The following is a 22,404-nucleotide window of genomic DNA, read 5'->3' on the forward strand; positions in this document are numbered from 1 at the left end:
ATAAATCGTGAACTTTTACATCTTTACCAAACGCATCTTAGTTTAAAGGAATGCCGTTAGATAGAGTCATTCTCAACAATTCTACGCGGACGAAGCCGCAGGCAAAAGCTAGTTGTATTATAATTTATTTATAACCTAGACAAATAAACTGAGAATGTTTTGAATAAATCTGATTTTTCCACCGCAAATGCAGAATAAAGACAGTATCTTTTTTTATTTGTTCTATGTAAAAAAAAAACTACTGTACTGTAATCTGTGATTTACCTGGAAAAGTCTATATTGTCTATTCCCCATAACAGCACTGCAGGGCTACAACCTTTGGCTACTACGAAACTCGAAGTTCGTATCGTACCGTCCCTCTGGCTCTCGTTTAAATAGTTTAAGTGTCAGAGGGACCGCTGCTGTATAGTATTGTTGCTAAAACGATACTTTGTATCGCACCGTCCTTTTCACTCGCGTATTAAATTACATAAGCGTTAGCGGAATGGCAACATACGAAGTTCGAGTTTTGCACTTCGTAGTATAGGGCCAGCAACCACTTAGGTACTTTTTTTTTCTTAATTCGTACGTTCGGACAGGCTAAGGTGCAGCCAGTTACATATTTAATATGGTTTGTATACAGAATAAAAACTTTTCGAACATAATCCATAGCCTGCCCACACAAGTAACTCTTATTTTTAACATCGTCACAGGCAAGTAAACTTGGACAAAGTTTGTCATTTTCATATTTCTCACTTGTTTATTGTTGTTTACCTTCTCTTTGCGCTTGCCATACTTTTTACTAAAGTAGGAATCCGTTTAAAGTTTACTATTTCTCTAATTTTGTATTGTAATTAATAAGTACCCAGTCGAAGAAAAAATATTGTATGCAACGTTGTATAAGCAAGTCAACAAAAGCTCGTGGCGCCTTTTTCTTACGATGTTCGCTAAAGCTCACATCGTAACTCACGCCACTCACCTTTTTTGAACCCTATTATACAGCTGTTGCATAAAATACTATTATGATCTTCGTTGGTATAAAGCCAAATTTCAGTGACAGATGGAGATAAACAAATGTTATACAGGTGGTCCGAAAGACGATGTTTTGATATAAAAGAAAATAGACATATGTAGCTACATATGTCTATTTTTTGTATACACCTACATATATAGTTGCCCCAGGGCGTTGTAAGGTACGGTTTGGCAACTCCTGAGCTGTAATCCAGGTGTGAAAGGCAACATAAGATCTCTCCAGGCAGCATGACTGGGGACCGAAGTCACGAAGAGAGTCGGAAGTAGCAGCAGCAGCAGGATGTTGGGAGTGTCCATATTTGCTCACTAGATGGCGCTTGGAGTAGCTAGACGGGGATAATGCTGTTGGTGTTATTCGGCGTTACAGCTTCGCTTTGGAGAGCTTTCCTAATTTTATTTCTCTCTCTTTATATATGACATACGTTTTTTGCGACGCCCTTATAGAATTAATAATCTGTGTTTAAAGATTACAATTTTGTCAAATATGATCATAAAATTTTAGACTATTGCTAACACCGGTTCTCGTCCGATCACCAAAGTTAAGCAAAGGTGGGAGGCGGTCGCATCTTGGATTGGTGACCGCCTGAGAAACGACCGCGTGTCGTTGGCTTTTTACACTTTTTCCATCTTCTGAGAAAAAAGTAGCCATTATTACTCCAAAAATTTCTTTTAAAATGTCTTGAAACGTTCTCGTTCTAAGAAGACGCAATTTTTTTCACAATCTTGCCTGTCATCCGCGTAGGTACAGTTAACTACAAAGACATTCATCAAAGGTAGGTACCTATGGTGAATAGACACGACTTTATTGTCTCAATATTAAGGCCGTGTATACATATTTTTGTAACTCTGGCCTTATCGATCTTTTTAATGACCGGTCTTAGTGTACGTCTTATAAGTGTATTTGACTGTGGATGTACAAAATGTCGACTAAAACAGGTATTTACACAAAGAGGATCACGGTACTTTTGTTTATAAGCAATCGCAATCGCAATTTTCGTTTTGGAATGCCTCAAAAATGCCCGATCATTGTTTTCTGAGAAAACATTTTCGCGTTGCATTCGGAATATCTACGCTACGTGCTGTGAATGCGTTGCTAAATATTGTTCAAACAGTAGCCGTAAAAGGCCTGGCATGTGCTTATGTTGTGGTTAAACATGTACGATTTGAGGTATAGGTGTTTGGATTATTTGTTAAAAAGCTACATAGGTACTGCGACTATAGGAATCTTACAAATCTATTACCAAAATGGGAGACTGCACGGAGAACGGTTGACTCCTCTGCTTTCGTCATAAAATCTATCCTACGTTCAATGATTTTTAAGTAAAGAATACGTCATCTCATCCTCATCACGAAACACATTGAAATGAACAACATATGTAGCATATTAAGATTGGTTTTTTGAAGAATTTTTGTATTTTTTATTTCAACTACAAATTTTGTTACTTTTACGGTCATCTCGTAAAATCCATATCGAAAATACAAACTGAAACATAGATGCACAGAAAAACCTAAACCTAAGCTAAGCTGCTTAAGTGACTAAATAAGAAACAAACAAGCTGAGATATGTGGTACATATAGGAGAAATTCGTGTCTGTACTTCTGTCCAGTGGTGGTGTAGCGGTATAGCACGCAGTACGGAATGCTGAGGACCTGAGTTCGATTCCCAGCGCTGGTCTCTTTTTCTGGTTTTTCTATGTAGCATATGTAGCATAGTTGGAACGCAGCGGTAGCACGCGCGACACATACACACACAAACGTTCACGTTATTTGTCCTTTGTACTCTCGTTATCAAAGCGATTGCCCTTTTCTTTGACGTCACATGAGGCCAGAGACTAAAATTTTCGCCTTTTTAACGCTTCATTTTTGCTTTCACAAACAATAAAATAATTTGAATAAATAATTTATATGTTGTTCTTCTCGAAGTAAATTAAAAAAATAATTACTCTTACTCCCTAGGGACTAAAGTACCTACTCACTTAACTCCCGCCTCGTAAGGCTTTATTGACCTACTTTTAGAGCATGAGAAGTGAAAACATTATTATTGCCATCGTTATTGATAACAGCGCTTGAGTAGTTCATGTATTTTTACCAAAGCAAGTTTTGAATTACTTACATCTGCGGAAATATTACTCTATAAACGAAAGTGGTAAAATTAGTGTTGAATTTTAAATACAAGTAGAGCAGTAGAAAATCACAGCTCCAAACAACATCAGCGGTCTAAAATTTAATTCAAACGGTAACTTTATAGCAATTCACGTCACGAGTTCAATACAACAAGTTTAAGTACCTAGGTACGTTCTATTCTATATGTAAAAATGTGAAAAAATGTTACAAACACATCACAGCCTATAATAGGTATACGTCCCACAGCTGGACTCAGGCCTCCTCCTCTCGAGTGAGCTTCCGCCGCGCGAGCCGGTTCCCACGCGGCCCCAGTGGGCTTTGGTAACTTCACGCACACGACTACAATATAAATAGGTACCTAGGTAGCGTTTTTTACGAGGTAGGGAGGGTTTTCAGAGAGGCGAAATATCGCTAGATGGCGTTAGTATCGTGAGGTCCGTTTGACGCTTGCTCGTGATTGGTTAAATAACTAAATGAGCCAATCGCAAGCAAACGTCAAACGGAGCTCACGATACTAACGCCATCTAGCGATATTTCGCCTCTGCGAAATCCTCATAATTCTCAATTACTTTACGTACCTCTAACTTCGCATTCAGCACAATTTTGGCTTCAAATTAGAATTTTAATGACGAATGCTTATTTCCATACATAGAGTGTAAGACACATTTCATATTCACTCGAATTTGTGACGTCAAAGAGAAATTTAAAAAGTCAATATGTAAATAATGCATTGATTGCTGTGTTTGTAAATGATTTCGTAGAAAGTCTAAATTCTAACAACAATTAAGTTTAGAAACTAGCTTCCTCGGAGAAAGAATTAGGTACGCTGTTCAAAGAAGGGGGCTACATTAGGTACGAAATTCGAAAATCGAAGTTTGTATCGTACTCCCTCTCAACTGTCGTATTGAATAACATTAAGGAGAGCGGGACGGCAAGAGACGAAGTTAAAATTTTGCACTTCGTAGTATAAGGGTAAAGTCACATCTATCAGCAACGAATCGCATTTCGTAATACAAAAAGCGGCCAAGAGCGTGTCGGACACGCCCAAAATAGGGTTCCCTAGCCAAAAGGAAGGATTTCGTATTTTATACAGAATCCTTCAAGTTTAGGTATATTTTATACCTTAGGCTGCTATTTACTCTTAAACTACTAATAATTCTCAAGCAAACTTAGCCGTTACAGTTTTCATTGAAAGTTTGATATACTTACTACCATTCTGAATGTTTTCAAATTTTTCCACCCACCGGTTTAGATTTTAGAGGGGGGTACGCTCGATTTTAATGAAAATTCGCACTTTAAAGTTGAATATTTTGCAAACAAATCACTGAATCAAAAATTGTTTTAGCAACTTCCTAATGATTTTAAAAGACCTATACAACGATACCCCACACTACAAGGTTAGATGAGAAAAAAAGTCACCCCCACTTTACGTCTATGAGAGGTACACTAAAAAAATTTTTTTTTTGAAATTTTTATTGTACCATTTTGTCGGCATAGTTCACATACATATTCGTGCAAAATTACAGCTTTCTAGCATTGATAGTGCCTGAGCGAACCCGCGGACGGACGGACAGACAGACAGACATAGCGAAACTATAAGGGATTTTGCCATTTTGGCTCCGGAACCCTAAAAACGCAATATTGTATTAAGTGCGTCCGCATGTGGAAGGGTGAATTGATGCGGACGCATCTTCATTCATACAATATTACGTTTTTGTTATTACAAAATGCGATTCGATGCTGCTAGATGTGACTTTACCCTAAGACAAGGATCGCTCGCTGCCAGCATTTTCGGAACCTTTGTATAAGAGGCTGTTTTAAATAATATTTTGTTTTAGTTTTTTTTTTCTTTAAGCCTATGTAAGTATTTTAAGTTTAGGATAGATTTATATAGGTATGTAAATATATAGAATTTTTTTTTTCTTTACAGTATAAATAGGTAAATATAAGTACATAAATTGTTCTTCCAAAATTGAATTGTGGCCATGCGATTATCAGATGAACTACAAACTTTGTTTACGTTTCGTTATCATTGTTAAACTCCGCGTATTGATATAAGAATAATATTTAGGTTTGCAACCAAAGTGAGACAAATAAACATTGTTAGGGTATTCATTGTGTGGCCTCTGTACTCGACCAGTGTCGCGATCTTGGGATTTTTGACGCTTATAATACAGAGCTATAAAACATTTAAACGCTTTTAGGGCCTGTACCCAAAGGGTGCTAGTGAGGAGAGTACTTACTCTATTTTGGTTGTTTTTATGTTGATGCTCTTTCAATGAAGATGTGCGATATATCTTCTGCGTGTGGTGTGTTACTGATTGGCGAGCTATTTCAATAAAGCTCTTAAAGAACTTTTTATACTCTAACAAATTACAAAAAGAGCTAAATAAATCGCAAACTCGGAATTGGCTACCTACGGGACAAGCCTCGCCTAGTGTAGGAACCAGTGAAAATGTATTATGTATAAAAGGCTGTTAATGTCCGTTATGTTAAACTTTGAAACGTTCGATCAGCAGGGCGACTACGAAATTCGAAAATCGGCATTCGTGTCGTTCGATCCCTCTGACACTTATACTGTTTAATGCGACAGCGAGAGGGACGGTACGATATATATACTTATTGTTTTTTATTTCGGACGGACTGTTGCTGTTAGCCTCAAGGTGGCTTACCGGAGATAGGGTGAGCTGGCAGTTGTAACAATATGGGTACTTATCAAATTAAAGCTAATAAAAAGTCCATTCTAAATATATATGGGTTATAATACTTTTAATGTGTCATTTTCACAGAAATATCAAAAAAGTAGAAAATGAAACATTAAATTAAAAAAAAAACTCGACCGTCTTAAAAACTAAAGGAAGAAAATAAGTCTAGTCCTAGGACTCTGTTAAGTCGGGATCCATTTCAATCGTGACCAGCTCAAAAATTCTTAGTAATGGGTCCCGACTGCTGAACTTTAGACTTATTTTCTTCCTTTTAGTTTTCATTTGTTTTTTTTTTAATTTAATGTTTTTACAAGCTTTCATTTAGTTTAACCTGTCCCGTTGTCTGTCTGTAATAAAATCTTGCAAGTTAAATTGGACCAACTTCCAGTAGTTAGACTTGAAATTTGGTATGCTTGTGTAAATTGCGTGACAATGCAATAATTTGGTAGTGACATCCTGGTAGTCCGGCCAGGATCGTCCCACAGGACGGAACTCTTCAACGGTTAACAGCATCGACTTGAAATTTGGTATGCAAATGTAGTTAGGGTGACAATATAGGTAGGTACAGAAAAAACTACAGTCAGCAAAAAAAGCTTGTATTAAAAATGAAATGTTTACCAAAAAATGTTTTATTATAGTATGAGAACATTTGGTCAGGGCGTTGCGCAGCATGGGTAGGTCCCCTCACAATGTCGACTTTTGTGGACTTTTTGGTCGCAGGAAAACGATATCTACTCGTATGGACGGTTCGGTACGGTAACGATGGTACGGGCGACGCAGGATCAACCAGTTCTTTGGGAGAGCCCTTTGTCCAGCAGTGGACATCTTTCGGCTGTCTATGATGATGTGATCAATGGCGTCATTTCGAACTTAAAAAAACCAAGGTGGTGTATAGAGGTGTTAAGAATCCGCGCTGTCACGCGTCACGCGTCGATGTTTGCGACATCAACCCTTTAAAAGTCCACCTTGACCGAATACGAGCATCCTGGCTCGCGTCATCGAACGCTATGTGAGTCAAACGAAAGCCCCAAACAACCCTACTATGGTAACTCACTGGCATGTGTCCAAAATTCAACTCACGGGTATATTACTTGTAGAGTTGAGGTGTGTCCATGGTTCGGACCAATCAGAACCGTTTTTAACCCAGCTGCCTAAAGACCTATGCTTATCTGTGGAATGGGTATAGTCCGGAAGTGACAGTTATTCATTCGAATACATCTTGACAAAAGTTGGTCATGTTCATGGTCATTGATTGGCTCGAAACACCTCATATCTTCATCTCTACCAATCCGAGAGTGACTCTTGGTATTCTGATTTAGTAAAATTACCTATTGTCTTGAGTCTCACGATAGTTTTTGATATCAAATATGAAGTAATCCTCAAAAATAAATGAGTGTTAGTGATTCTAGTTACTTACATGCTATGCCAGAATACTTACCATAAAATATATTGGGTCTACATTTGAACCTATTCGTATGTAGTATATTATTGCGGCTGATATTGTGTAATATTTTTCTGCATACATTCGAGTAAGCACCTTATCGTAGTAAGCCGTGGCATAGCGGCGTTTGTACTAATGAAATGCACCCCGTGTTGAATGCCGTTCATATGCTCTTACATTGCATCTTATACTGATACCTCATTTATTTGATTGTGGGCCTTTTTCATCCCCAGTGCGACACAAACAGGAAAGGGCGAATAAAAATTCACTCCCGAACAGCGTTTTTTTGTACCCGCATTGAATGAGTTCACCCAACCGTGTACCTACTGTTGCGTAGTCGACGCTAACTCGCCTAACGCGTCGTCGAGTACCTGCAGTAGCACTCACACCTGCGTTTCGCCACGAGTCGAAGAAAGGCTCGCTTTCGATGTTACGGGGAGAAATCTCGGCATCAAGAAGGACCGGTCCCGCCAGTCTAGCGCGCGGCGCCGTCGACGCACGACGTACTTATACCGGGACTTGACACTTACGTACAAAACATTTACCGTAGAAACGAACTTTGCTAACGCGAGTGTTTTTGTGAGTGCCACAGTGCGAGGATTGTGCCAGTGTTGATTAGATCGGGTATGTTTGTTTTTAGCGTTTGGACGCGTTGCCGCCATTTAGGCTGTTAGATGCCTCTCACTGCCATCTTCGTCTATGTGATGTACACCATGCCCTGTGTTTGGCGTTAGCAACTTAAGCTGTTTTTAATTGAGATGCATCATGTTTTTTTTTCTAGCTTACCACGGCTTTCTGTGAACTACTAATCCATTCCTACTAATTGGTAATTAGCAACAACATTGATTGCAGAACTTCAATCAACTTTCAAGTAATTCACGAAATTGTTAACATTGGACTGCAATAACTTTTGCTATGAAGACCGTTAGTTTAAAAGCGAGTTTCGGCAAAAAACGGAGGATACGGACAAACGGCGGCCTACAATAGAGTTCAACGAATCACTTCTCGTCTAATTCTGACTCGCTCCGTCGTCTTGAACGTTCGAAGCGGTGGTTTTACCCCAAGGTACAATATTGGGGTGTAACGTTTTCGTAACATAGTTAAACTATTTCCCCAAAAATAATCTAGTGAAAAGTAACTCCGTTGACACAATTAAATGTAAACATTAAGCAGCACGTGTTCTTTAAAAACATTCCTTGCGCGGAATTGTCATTATTGGATGGGAACATTGTGACAGTTTTTTTAAAGTAGGGTACCAAGGGTAGTTAACCATAAACAATAGCTTAGTCACAGGTAATAAATAGTAGGTGTACAGTTCGCAACTGAAGAAACACTTCAAAATATTTACACGAACTTTTATCATCTTTCCTAAAAGTATGCTAAAAGTGTGCTATGCTCGTGTTATGTATTCACTGTTGATAAATGATTTAACAATGTAGGTACGTTGTCTTAATTAAGTAAATATCGTAGCTGCTTGTGATAGAACAAGAGATTCAGTTCTTTTTAACTTAAAGTTCAAGTTTTGATTGCACGAATAAAAAAAACACGGGACCATTCACAACAATTGACCCAGTCCCAAAGCAAGAAAAGTTTGTGTTATGGGTACTAAGCAACAGATAAATATACTATTATAGATAGTATACTTAAAATACATAACAAACACCCAAAACTCGACAACAAACATTCGTATTTTTCATACAATAAATATCTGAAAATACAAACTGAGACATGGATGCACAGAAAAACCAGAAAAAGAGACCAGCGCTGGGATCGAACCCAGGTCCTCAGCAATCCGTGCTGCGTGCTATAACCCCTACACCACCGCTGGACAGGAATTTAGACACGAATTTTTCCTATGCATACATACTCAGGTTGCTTATTTCTACTACGCTACTTATGCAGCAGCACTAGCGACATCTATGTTTTCGCTCTCATCGAGAGACGTCACATTCTATCGAAACCAACCTCCGACGGATGGTCTCTTTTTCTGGTTTTCTGTGCATCCATGTCTCAGTTTGTATTTTCGATATGGTTTCACGCGGATACCGTAAAAGTAACAAATTTGGAGTTGAAATAAAAAATACAAAAAGACTCCAAATAACCAATCATAATAAATATCTGCTCCGACCGGGGATTGAACCCATGTTCTCTAACCACTGCCACTGGGCTATAGGCTCGTAAAATAAAGTAAGGTACCTAGAGATATCGCAGCTGCTTATAAATGAGCAATGATTAATTTGTTTTGAACAGTTCGTTTTTTTTTTTATTCGACTGGATGGCAAACGAGCAAGTGGGTCCTCCTGATGGTAAGAGATCACCACCCCCATTAACATCTGCAACACCAGGGATATTGCAGAGCATGCATTGCCAAGCTTGAGGCCTAAGATGATGGGATACCTCAAGTGCCAGTAATTTCACCGGTTGTTACTCTCCACGCCGAAACACAACAGTGCAAGCACTGCTGCTTCACGGCCAGGATTAGCGAGTAAGATGGTAGTAGCAATCCGGGCGGATCTTTCACAAGGTCCTACCACCTGCAAATGCCTATTTATTAGAGTGTACATCAAATGTTCAAATTAATCAAACCCACGTACGTATGCATAAGACTGGACGGGGCCAAGGCGCCATTCAAAATTAATCCATCTTACTTAACACCTTTAGATAATGCACCCACGTACACACGTTATACACTTTGCGATTTGCGTCTCTTGATGAACGAACTTCTTAATTGACACCGTGGGCCCAATTACGCAATAACAATACCTAAATATCATGGGACAATTTACACTAATTGACTTAATCCCAACTTGAGTTAAGCTTGCACTGTGGATACTGGGCAACTGATAAACATAGGTACTAATTAAAAAAAATACCTACGTAGAACATCCATGACTCTGAGTCAAAATACCACAAACGGGACTTCTCACGCTAACACACAAGTAATATTTTACCTCGACGTTTCGACCACATAACGTGGCCGTGGTCACGAGTAGACTGAAGTGCTGAAGGGCGGTGTGTCAAGTGTTAAATAAGTGTCGGCTTCGGATGAATGTTCTGAGGGACGATCGGACGTTGTGTGTTGTGTGTTGTGTGTCGGTGTGATGGGGGTGACAATTAAAAATGACCAAGTGCGGGTAGTTCGTGATACGATTGCCGGTCCTATTTGTGATCAAGTGCGGGTAGTTCGAAGGACTCGCGCTGCTAGACAGACTTGACACCCCACACTTCAGTATACTCGTGAGCACGGCCACTGTAATGTGGTCGAAACGTCGAGGTAAATATTACTCGTGCGTGTTATCGTGATAAGTCCCGTTTGTGGTATTTTGACTATGAGTAAAATACTTTATTATACATAAAATCAAAAAATAATACATAAGAAAACAACAAAACAAAAAGAGTACAAAGGCGAACTTATCTCTAAAAGGGATCTTTCAAGCTAACCTAAACTAAAACAAACAAAACAAAACATAATAATAAATATAATATAAACTTTGTGTTCAAATACAGCATATCTAAAATGATTTCGATAAGTAGCTGTTTTTTTTATTGAAAACTGTGATATTACATAATAGGTACTCACGGGCTCGGCTATATAATAATAATATTTATTTATTTAGATTATTCATACATTTTGTTAGATGATCCCATTCTATCCTACTAATATTATAAACGAGAAAGTTTGTGAGGATATTTGATTGTTTGGCTGTTTATCACTTAATCACTCAATAAAGGCCTCATGGATTTAGGCAAACAGTTATTATATAACCTTAATTTACAGATAGGATACTTTTATCCCGGATTTGCGAAATAGCGATAAACGAATTCTTCACACACAACCCGCTAAACTTTCTAGGCTAACATCAATACCAACTTGATCAATACCAAATAAAATCCGCTCTTATCGAATTATCGTCAAATGTGACACCTTTTGAATTAATTCATAAGTAATATAGACTTTCTTTACTAACAACATAAGAACGATCGAAAACTGAACCGGATAACCTCAAAAGAACGCTCGATGGCGATTGCCTTGGGGTATTCTGCTGAATGAGTCACAAAAGTTTTCTCTCAAATTGCATCACTACATTATATCTTAACCTCCTACGTTATCATCTTAAATTGATAAATATTCATCACACCATTGCATATTTTATTTAGCACACCCTTTAAATTCCTTCTTTGCACTAAGTTAGCCCTATTTGAGCCATAGCAAGCAATGAATGTTGTACCATCTGATGCCATCTCTCAAAATCCTAGGTCTAGATTTAGATTTATTACTCGACATAATAAATATAAAAACCGTAGTTAGTAAATTTATCTATTCCTTATTATTTATTTATCTATTCCCTATTAGACGACCAGGCCTAGTGGTTAGAGAACCTGACTACGAAGCTTGAGGCCCCGGGTTCGATTCCCGTGTCGGGCAGATATTTGTATGAAAAATACGAATGTTTGTTCTCGGTTCTTAAGGGTTTAATATGTATTTAAGTATGTATCTATATCTATATAATTATATTTATCCGTTGCTTAGTAGCCATAACACAAGCTTTGCTAAGCTTACTTTGGGACTAGGTCAATTGGTGTGAATTGTCCCGTGATATTTATTTATTTATCTATTCCTTACTTCTTTGCATTGTAAAAGTCGCCTGAAAGAGATTGCTTTGACGCCTATTGCTTACCTTGGAAACCATTCTCTATGTACTCCTTACTTTGTTATGATGGTATTCAATAAAGATTCACTGTATTGTATTATTAGAACTATAGTGTACGTAAATAACTACGAATGTAATGTAAGTGTAAGTAATGAATAATAAACATCAATCTCTATCTTTACCCTGTTTATAATAAACGCTACTCTATCTTGACCCCTGTTTATAAAATTTTGCAATATATATTAAGGCTATTGACAATCTACATAAATATATAGTCAGAGCTAAAATCGAGGGCGAAGTCTAATAATTTTTTCACCATTCGGCCTTGCTTGACATACTTAGTGCTTCGATATGACCTAAATTATTTAGAACTAACCTAACATACAACCAACATTATTCATGTTTAGTTTAGCTTCTAAATGTATTTAATGTAGAGTTATATCTTATGATAAATTACACAACACGTGTGTCATAGTGTGAAGAAACTCACAGACTAAGTAAATGGAAGTTACATTGAAATTAATGTGTTCAGTACAAGAAACAAAGCAAAATATCCAAGGTTTCCCCGCGGTCAAAAAATGAGAATAGTCTTCCAAGTGTGTCCCCAAATAACCTGCAATAGTTCCATTAACGGAATGTTTTCCGATTCCCCATAATTTTTCGATATGTCTACTGAATTAGTTTGGAAAATACCCTTCGCTTCATTGTTTTTGAAACGAAACATAAATAGACAAAAGTAAAAGCAGCCGTAGCGATGATTCTGCGACTCATGAGTTCCGTTACTCACACACACGTAAGTTATTCTGACACTTTCCGCTGTAACACATACCACTTTTTCTCTGTACCGTATGGTCATAAGAAAATAGACTAGTTTTTAATTAAGTAAAGTTAATGTACGCCGGTCGTTAAGTGCACTCGTAAATTATCTAATCGTTATTGTTGGATGATCTTTTTAATTAGATATAAGACATGAAACGGAGAATCTTGACTCATTTACTAGGTACACGAATAACTGTGAGTCTGTGATACCTACGAAATTCGAAAATCAAAGTTAGTGTCGTTCGGTCCATCAGACACTTATAAATACAAGAGCGAGAGGGACGGTACGATACGAACTTCGCTTTTCAAACTTCGGAGTAGGCCCTCTGGCCCTATACTACGAAGTGCAAAATTCGAACTTTGTATCTTGCCGTCCCGCTCACGCTAATATTATTTAATACGAGTGAGAAGGACGGTACGATACGAACTTCGATTTTTAAATTTCCTAGCAGCCCCCTTGACTTAAAAGTGTACACTCATTTCCGTAAAAATTAAAAAATATAGTTTCAAGGCAAAGACGTGAGTAACAGCTAATTTTATACCTAATATTAACTAGCAAGTGCTCGTGACATCCGTGAAGTATTCACCAGAATAAAAACTACTCTAAATGGGTTTCTGGAAGAGATCGCTTTTAAGCGATAAGACCGCCTATTGTCTACCCTGAATTTTGCGTCAATATAAATTCTTGTGGTGACTTGTGGTGTGCTATAAGATATATTTATTGTATTGTATTGTACCTACTCTAACATCCATCCTCAGGACTTATATAGTCTTAGAGGACTTAGATAGGAATCTTCTTACTAAAATCCAACTAAATAAATCTGTTCATATCGTTCATATTAAGTATTGCATGATTGAGTAACGAACGTCTTTACAAACTTTCTCTATATAAACAATAGGATAATAAGAACAGAAAATTGATATTAATTAAGTACCTACTTAGTGTTGTCTAATTTTTTTTCATAAATTTTGTTTTTTTGTAATTAATATTAAAAATATTTTAAATAAAATAAAATAAAATATCAATGAACTAAAAGAATTTCCTAGCTCACCCGCGACCTTACGATATCTAAGCTTATGCAAATTATGCGTGTTCATGCAGTTCCGCAAAGTAACGCCTGATTCAATAAAATAAAATATCTTTATTTCAGAACATTTAAAATTACATAAAAATGGTGAGTATTCAGTATTTTCAGCTACGTCTTAGCTAGTGTTTTAAAACAATCATACAAACTTATGCACGGAAAACTAACTTAAAACAAAACTATAATACAAAAAAAATAACTTATCGTCTAATTGCAGCAGTTAACTACAGTTCGAATGAAATATATTCGATTACCTAGAAATGAAAACAGTGGTTAATCAGCCATGACTTCATAAACATCCGCAAAAAAACTGTTAGATTCGTGCCGACAACCATAACCACTTCTGTTTTGCACACAAACAAGTTTAGACCATATTCCTATGTTTTTATGGTTAAAATCTGGGTAAATTGATTGGTATTTCACAAGCTATACTGGCAGGCGTGAGAATTGAAGCTCTAGCTTAGAACTAAAGAGAAATAGGGCCGTGCCATGTTTCTCAACACTGTGGAGATTGGTTTTTACTCCTAAATCCGCATTCACATTTGTTTGTCGTGTTGTTTTCGTTACGCATCAGAATGGTATCGGTTTCATACATTTATATGGTTGCGTTCACATTATCTGATGCAGTGTGTTGTGACGGCTGTGTTGTGTCGCATCAAAGCTATAGAGATAGAGAGATAGAGAGCATCACAACACAACGCGGTGTGAATGCGGCTTTACTCTTTCAATTTATAAAGACACCAGTGTTTACCGCGTCTTTGCGTGCGTAAAATATTAAATTAAACAGGTTTAATTCCCAAAATTATATCGTGGTCTTCACTCACGTTGCACTAAAAACAACTGTGCCAAATTTAATTCAAGACTCTAAACCCAGCGGTTGAGATTCGATTCTATCCCGATCCCTTGGAATATCGGGATAAAAGTACCCTATATGGATTCCAGATGTCCCGTTATCTACATACTAAATTTCATACAAATCGTCCAGAAGTTTTAGCGTGAAGGGAGTACCTAAAAAAACACATATTCACAACTTTTATACTTTAGGTTTGTTTATTATGTGCCCGAGTATGGCTGGCAAAGCCACTCTTTTAACAGGGCGTGCAATGTAAGTGACCGCTATCATTACATGTATAAGTGTAGGAAGGTCTCCGGCGGTTCTTTATAACAAGACGTTTGGCATCCAGGTGATGGGCCTAAAAACTTACAACAGCCTTATTTACAGAGCTGCGCCACCCCAGTCTGTTTCGCGAGATAGTACTTTTAAAATACTTATAAAATTAAATGAGATTTCGTAACNACAGCCGTCTTGGACCCAGAAGTCATTCGATTTGGGATCGAATAGCTATTGGATTTGAGTCCATTTATGTACGACCATATGTATTTTGGGTTGGTGCGGAGAGTACTCGAAGCATTCGCTTTAAATGTACGTAAACATTCCTTAAGCATACTATCGCAGCGATTTCGCAGCCGCTCGAAACTCAGTCTGTCCATCGGTTACCATATTTTTTAAATCTTTTGTGATATTTAGCTTTCTCCCTTAAACATTTTATTAGTGGCAAGCTAAACCAGACTGGGTGCCGATCGCTACGCGGCTTGCACATAGGAGTATGCTTAGTTAAAGCTTCTGATAGTATCGTGTAAAATATCAACCATGCAATTAACGCTAGTTGTGTGCTCCACGTCTCCGGCCAATCAATCTGAGATAGCTCTTCATTCACAAGTTCGAAATTACACCTGGAAAATTTGGTATCAAATCACGATTGGCACTAAGCCCTTATGCTTTTTATTTAGGCGAATTACTATTTCCAGTGCTGGGTGGTGCGAATCCAAACAATAAGGGGTGACACGATTTAGAATTATTAGGTTATGAGCCGAGTTCGACATCACAAGTCCAAGATGCGATTATTGTGATTCGCAATATAATTACTCTGGGTTAAATTATTGAAAAAGCATTTCATCACCAAGCATGTTTTCAGATATGCTATTAGCGTTGCTTAAAACTGCATGAAGCTAACACAGGGTCAAAGACCCAGGTTATATTTGGTAGGTTAAAATCACCTATTATTAAATTAAACGACTTTGCCGCTACACAATTGCTTATCACATTACTTATTTTGTGAGTAAGGTATCAAAATAGTTGTGGCATACAGGCGGGGGTATATATACTGTGCGCAAATGTTAAAGTATTGAGAATTACTGCCTTTACCCATTTTGAAACTCACCCACAAGTCCTCGCAGCTCGATTCCCATTGCCATTTTCTTTCAACTTTGTACTTTTTTAAAATAGCTATGCAAACCCAACCATTTTCCTCGTGTCATGTGACGAAGTGGTACATCGGTCCCTCCTAAAAATTTATCTATCGTCAAATATCTCATGCTCAAAAACAGAAGCATTCAACCACGTCTCCGACAAAATGATTGCATCATACTCGACACTCAGTACGTTTGATAAAAACTCCTCAGTTTTAGTCCGCAAGCCTCGCACATTTTGGTATATATTGAGAAAACTTTAGCGATAACAGTATTCTATTAACTCGATGGCAGTGACTTCAGAAACTCCTCGTTACGCACTAAGAGTGCTTTTAGTGTTTGCTATTTCCGCATATAAATGCGTCCATCGCGAACCCACACAATTCGTACTTTTTCCTTGGCCGCAATGCGCGCGCGGCGTGTAGCTTCTTGTTTGCCGGTGACAGGTGCTCGCTCACGAACACAGGCTGCTTGTCTCCACTGACGCCCAATGAGGGTGTTCAGTTTGTCGCTCGCGTTGGCTTTATTGAACTTTCTTACAGCTGCCAGGAATCCGTCACGAAGTTTCGGACTTGCTAATTTTAAAACAATAGACTTTGGCCTGCTGGTTCTTCATTTTGCTTAGGAATTCTGTGAAAATTTATTATTTCGGAATCAGCCAGCTGACTTCCGACCGCTGTGCATAGTTTCTTGATGTAGAGCGAGGTTTCGTCCTTCTTTTCGGGGACGCATTGCACCTCGACGTTACAAGCGCGGGACCGCTGCTCGATGTCGGCAAGTTTTGTGTTCATCTCCTTGATTTTTCACGAAGCTCGAGGTTCTCGACAGTGTCTTTCTCGGCACGGCCCCCCCTCAACGCTAACCTGGGATCGCTGCTCCATGTCTGCAAGCCTTTTGCCGAATCCCTGACCTCACCTCGAAGACTGGCGTTCTCTTCCTGAAGCTCTTTGAATTAGTATGATTTTATCATTAAAACGCTTGTTCAGTTCGTCTACTGGCATATGAAGTTCACGCTCGCTTTCAATTCTTCCATTGCGCAACTCAGTGTTTTGGTTTCCGCCGTGATTTTATTTTTGGCGTCGGTTGCCGTTTTTTCTGTAGCCTCTCTCAATTTTACATTAAATATTCCTTTAGATCCTCAATTCCTCGCTGTTAGTGGAAGTTGGCGTTGAGATTGTGAGATGAATGTATCCTGAGTTCTAACGGGAGTGTTCGAGTTGTCAACCGCGTTTTCACCACGGCTTTACATTCCGGGCACCTCCAGTTTGACCTTGTCTGCTTGGACTCCTTATTGAAGTTTTCAAACTAATTCCCAAGCAGGAGTAGTGGTAATTGGCTGCGCATTTCCTGGCACGTTTTTGCTTCCACAGCCTTCACCACTTTTTGGCAGGCCTTACACTTCATTCTTAATTGGTAAAATATAGCGCCTGTAGATAGAAAGTGGAGAGTAGGTAACTTTGCAGTTGCAGTGTAGGCGTTAAAATTTTATTTGTTCGTCTTGTTGCTATTTTTTTTTTCTGCGTGCAAAATCGGGTAGTTGTAAAACCGACAGCTCCAACTCAGTCTTAATATCTTGAATTATTCCTCCAATTTGCCACAAATCCACTTGTCTTTATTCACAGTTAGCCACCACAATTGAAGTTAACTTCCAACAACTATCAACTGACACCAACTCTCGTAAATAAAATATTACAGATTAAAATAAGCGTTACGACTGTTTACCGTTTGCAAGAATTGCGGTACTGTCTTAAACGATCGTACGAGTGTACGATCTTAAATTAATTATGGCAAATATGCGTTCCGGAGCAATGAATGTCTGTATTTTGAGACAGTTTTTGTATTCGTAAAACCTTTGTCCCTCCCTTTTTTTTCCGAACAAAAGGGGACTGTGCAAACTGGGTGGATGCTCGAATATTTTTATGGTACGGTTTTAAGGTGTATTAAATATGATTTTAAACTAAATTTGTTTTCACGCCCGTAATACAGACTTTGAAAGCCATACTTAAAACCTCACGCAACAGTGCGCCATCTAGTGAGACAAACAACGATAGCCCTCATTGTAGCCGCTAGTTGGCGCTGTCATCGCGCATCCAGCGAATACGCGAAGCTCATTTAGGGCCTACGCTAGGCTGGCGTGCAAGACTACAGTATATATAGGAGCTGGCGTGGGTGCATGGAGCGGGCGCACGCCTGCGGGCGCGGATACGAGACTTACAGGTAAAATCTGTCGCACACGAGCACGACGCATGCTGTTAGCGCTACTCACACTAGGTATTTTCAATTGGCGTCCAGCCGCTACGTGAAACTGTGGTAGCTAGCGTAGGCCCTAAATGTTACCTACGTTGTACATCTCGTACAAATAAGTCTTTTAATAGGTCTTTAAATGGGACACTCGACACCATTGACCTAGTCCCAGATTGAGCAAAGTTTACTATGGATACTAGGCAACAGATAAACATACTTATATAGATAAATACATACTTAAATACAATACATTTAAAAAATCCAAGACCCTAGAAAAACATTCGTATTAATCATACAAAATATCTGCACCGGCCGGGAATCGAACCAGAATCTCAAGCTTCGTAGTCAGATTCTATAACCGCTTCGCCATCCGGTCTAGACTTATAATTCCTTTTTTTTTTCATTTATAATTCTAATGACCAATGGTAGAATTTCTGACATAGCACCAATATCCTAATTAATAGCCCAACAGAAATAGCACGCAAATATTTACCGTGAACAATATCCGGGATTCCTATTTATCCGGTTTTCGACGTTTCACCTGTGAACAGTATTCGTTATCTAATCAGCAATCAGGAAGGGAATAAATCACTGGCATAAGTTGAGGTGGTAAACAATATTTCCATTGCTTTGGAACAAGCTCACTGTGCCAAAAAAGTTACTGGCCATGACGTCTATAATAGTACATAACAGCAGAGGCCGGGAAAGAAAGGCTTGCAGGCCGAGTATATATAGGTATAGGAATACGAGGCTCGCATTTTCTTTCATGCCGAGGCTGTATAGTGCTTTTTCTCAAGCATGCACTAGAAGAAATAAAAACTCCTAGAAATCAATGTTTTATTTGTAAGACAACTAAAATTACACCAGACTCAAATTATAACTACCATCTATATAAATGTTTATTTTATTCTAACATGCTTTTTAAAATGTTAAAATGATAAAATCAAATTGCTATAAAACATGTAGACATAACCGACTGCAACAATAAAAAACTACGTTTCTAAAGGAAACTTTTGAAATGACAATGGAACTGACTTGCAAAATGGCTAAAGCCCAAGTCCAGTCAATCAAAAAAAAGACAATGACACTTGTCAATTTTTCAGCCAAATTTTTTTTTATTGTGTTTGCTGTTCGGCTTTTAGGGCCTTTATGGCTTTTATCGTTGATATTTGACGTTTTGCATTGAAATAAAATACTGCTGTCTTGCAGGCCTAGGCCCGCAACAGTATATTTTGAAGCCTGTTTTATTGAACACAACATAAACATTACATAGCATGTTTGAGACAATGTATTTTGAGAATGATAGAAAAATTGATCAAATGTCAATGCTAGGGAATATTTTTGAAAAGCTAACTTTTTTTTTAACACAAGCTATTTGCGTTATTTATTAGGATAGTTATTTATTAAGGATATAGTACAGTTTTTATTTATTACTTAGTTATTTTTAGGATACTTTTTATTTTAATTGTAGGTACATTCGCTAATTTGTTTTAATGTGTGTTGTTTAATAAACCTACTACCAGCTATTTTCTATTGGCTGTAGTTATTACTGACTGGGCAAATTAAGATAAGAAATTAAAATATTGTTTACGAATGATAAAAAGAACTTTGTCTCAATCTAAGTAAGCGTAAGTTTATCATAGTCTGTTTTTTTTTATATTGTACCGCAATTTTTCTGAAAAAATCATTAGTATTATTTTTATTTTATTATTATTAATCGAATCAGCTTGGGGTATTAAAAAAATCTAACCAAAATTTTTCTCGTACAAGGTTTTTTATTGACAGTTCTTGAAAAACCATCCAGCAGTGTTCGTTCGTCTCGAGGTGGACTGATGACTTTGCAAGAGTTACGGGCAAGCATGTAAGTGGCGAGTTGCAGTTCATTGCGATTTTCTAAGGGGGAGGCCTTCGTTCAGAGGTGGAAGTGTTCCGGCTGATAATGATGACAAATTTTCTCAACTCCCTGCTCATTTCGTTTTTCGTTCCGTCTCAACAAAAGTTCAGTTTACTTCGTTTTGGCGTTTCAACGTCGCCGCATCGTTTTTCATTTATAATTTACTACACAACAGATTCGAGGGTATGAGTACACACGGTCAGACTAGACACCTAACTTTAAAATTGTACAATTATTTCTTTGCTGTGGTTCCAAGCCAAGTTTAGTTTTTCTTAAGAGTTTTTAGAAGTTTTATTCGTTCAAAATTAAGTTACGGACATCAGTTCAGCAGCGGCACACTTGGGGTGTACGGCTGTCACTTATATGATGCGATTTTTCATAAAATAAATTTTTAATAAAATAAAATAACCATTTTTAATTTTTATGACATTTTTAAATATAAATAAATTCATGACCCAGCCTGTATGTAAGTATCTGTAGAAAGTGAAAAAAAAAATGACTAAACTCATAAATAGTCCTAAATAGGTAGAGTCATTTACGATGACGTGTGCCGTGGTTCTTATTACAATGTCATTAAATGCTAATTTTGACAAAATCACACGTCTTCGTGGATGGCATTACGATAGCGGTCGTTATGTATTCATCAGTGAAATGCCTTGCGTTTTTCTCTAGTTAGGTACCTACAGTCGAGGAAGCTGAATCACGTATCAGGTGGAACCTTTGTGCTACGAATGTCACGTGGACATCCCATACATTTTCCAAAATCGATGAAAAGGTTCCACCCTGATACAGTCACCAGCATTAATATCTGCCACAGTGGAGCGTGCAAAAATATGACACGTCCTTCCAGCCCTAAAAATAGAGTCGTATCAGATATTTATGCACGCTTGTTGTGTCAGATATTGGTGCTGGTGACTGTACACGATTCAGTTTCCTCGTTTGTGGGTACTGCATTCATATCTGCGTGCATAAATATCTGATACGATTCTACATATTTCTAGGCCCGGAAGGACGTGTCAGGTGACTGTACAATCACCAGCATTAATATCTGCCACAGCGGAGCGTGCACAAATATCTGACACGTCATACCGGCTCTGGAATAAGAGTAGTATCAGATATTTTATGCACGCTTTGTTCGTCACATATTGGTCCTGGTATATCTCTATGCCTAATCGAAAATACAAACTGAGACATGGATGCACAGAAAAACCAGAAAAAGAGACCAGCGCTGGGAAAGACCCCAAAAAAACAATCATAATTTGATTGCTTATAGTAGCGACATCTCTTGTCTGGGTGAGCGGTTAGTTCCAAAAAGAATGTGACGTCTCTCGATAAGAGCGAAACATAGATGTCGCTAGTGCTGCTGCTTAAGTAGCGTAGTGGAAAAAAGCAACCTGAGATATGTGTGTATAGGATAAATTCGTGTCTAGACTCCTGGCCAGCGGTGGTGTAGGGGTTATAGCACGCAGCACGGATTGCTGAGGACCTGGATTAGATCTTCAGCGCTGGTCTCTTTGTCTGGTTATTCTGTGCATCCATGTCTTATTTGTACTTTCGATATGGTTTCACGGGATACCGGTAAAGTAACGAATTTGGAGTTGAAATAAAAAATACAAAAAGACTCCAAAAAACTAATCATTACTTGCCTTTACTTACGCTCGCTGCACATACAGCCCTTGTGTCCGCATCGGGCCCGACAAATTAGTGCGCAAAGCTTCCACTGGATCGTTCGAAGCTAATTTACGGCCACTATTAATACTTCCATACTCCCGTCTGCCCCTGATTCATCTGTGTCGTGACTTTTTGTTTCAGCGCGTTTGCATACCGACCTTCCTCTTGATTTGGATTAATTGGAAGATTAATCTGCGGCCCGTGATTAATGGATTTGTGAATACGTTATTATTAATCGCTCGAGATGAATGGGCGATCTGGTAATTGGTTTTTGTTGAGTGTATTGGTTTTTTAGAGGGTAATTAGTTGTTATTTAGTATAAAATGTTTCATGTCGAGATCAATACATTTTATTGAATTATCCTAATTATTATTACGTTTATATTGGCTGAAACCGCCTAATCAATTTTGATGAAATTTGATATAGAGGTACAATCACCAGCACCAATATCTGACACAACAAGCGTGCCTAGATATCTGATACGACTTTATTCCTAGGGCCGGAAGGA

The sequence above is a fragment of the Choristoneura fumiferana genome, chromosome 11 (genome assembly GCF_025370935.1).
Source record: "Choristoneura fumiferana chromosome 11, NRCan_CFum_1, whole genome shotgun sequence".
Lineage (NCBI taxonomy): Eukaryota > Metazoa > Arthropoda > Insecta > Lepidoptera > Tortricidae > Choristoneura > Choristoneura fumiferana.